This window comes from Neovison vison, chromosome 2, assembly GCF_020171115.1.
Source record: "Neovison vison isolate M4711 chromosome 2, ASM_NN_V1, whole genome shotgun sequence".
In the NCBI taxonomy this organism is placed as follows: Eukaryota; Metazoa; Chordata; class Mammalia; order Carnivora; family Mustelidae; genus Neogale; species Neogale vison.
The window spans coordinates 143,179,880-143,181,024 of NC_058092.1; the positions used below are offsets into that span (position 1 = coordinate 143,179,880).

Sequence of the window (1,145 nt, forward strand, 5' to 3'; positions counted from 1 at the left end):
GCCCTTGATAACGTGGGTGGTGGTCAATATGAGATTTTGACCCAGAGTCAATTTGCATGCATCCTTGACTAGGAGGGCCATGGCAGCAATTATGCAGAAGCAAAGGGGGAACCCAGCTGCCACTGGATCTAGTTTCTTGCTAAGATAGACCACTGGCCTTCACCATACCCTAGAGTCTGAGTCAAAACTTCTTTAGTCAGCCCTGCCTTCACATACAAGTGGAAGGGCTTGGTAACATCTGGGATGACCAATGCTGGGGCACACAGTAAGGCTCTTTGTAATTCCCGAAATGCTCCTTCTGCCTCAGCTGTCCACACTCTACCATAGTGAGTCCTCCCTTAGCCAGTTCGTAGAGAGGTTGTGCCATCTCCGTGAAGGTAGCATCCACAGCCTGCAGTAGCCCACCGTCCCAAGAAATTCCCTCTTGGAGAGCAAAGCAAAAGCAACCGGTATTCCCTGGCAGTCTTCCATCCAAGTACTAACCAGGCCCGACCCTTCTTAGCTTCCAAGATCAGACGAGATCTGGCGCCTTCAGGGTGGTATGGCCGTATACAATCATAAGGTTCTTACCCGATATTCTCAGATGAGTGTACGTGACACCCTATATAACATGGAACCATCCTCCCCTTGCTGGAGGAAGCTGAACTTTCTCATACCCTACTGTTACCTTAATTTGTCCAGGCTTGGTTAGCTACCATATCTCTCTCGTTCATAGTTACATTGGCCCCCGGCCTTCTTGGGCTACTGATGCCTTGTGGTCATACCCATTCTGTACAAAGGAGGAGGTAGTGGAGGGTTTCTAAGTGCTTGAGACAGAATGATGTTTCAGACAGATGGACATGTTGTTCAAAGATGCAGAGGCTGCAGAGAGCCAGCATATTCAGAAACGTGCCAGCAGCTGCATGTGTATCAATCGGGTCAGGTCCCTGGCAGCCTCCGATGGCCAAGATTTGAAGCCTTGACTCCCGAGCTCCTCCCATAGGCCCTTGTGTGACCCATTGAGTCCAGACATCAGAGAAGAGGGACGAGCAGCTCACGGAGTTTCAGAGAGTTTTCTTCCTCTTGGAAGATGGCTTCCTAGACTCAAAGTGGACCCTCAGGCTCTCGTTTTTCTAGGGCTGAGAGCCAACACAGAGGTGCTAAGC

General features: G+C 50.3%; 1 pseudogene; it reads right to left on the reverse strand.

The window, feature by feature from the left end:
- Positions 1-435: 435 nt before the first annotated feature.
- LOC122901329 lies at positions 436-553 on the reverse strand (annotated as a pseudogene).
- Between the last annotated feature and the right edge of the window lie 592 nt (positions 554-1,145).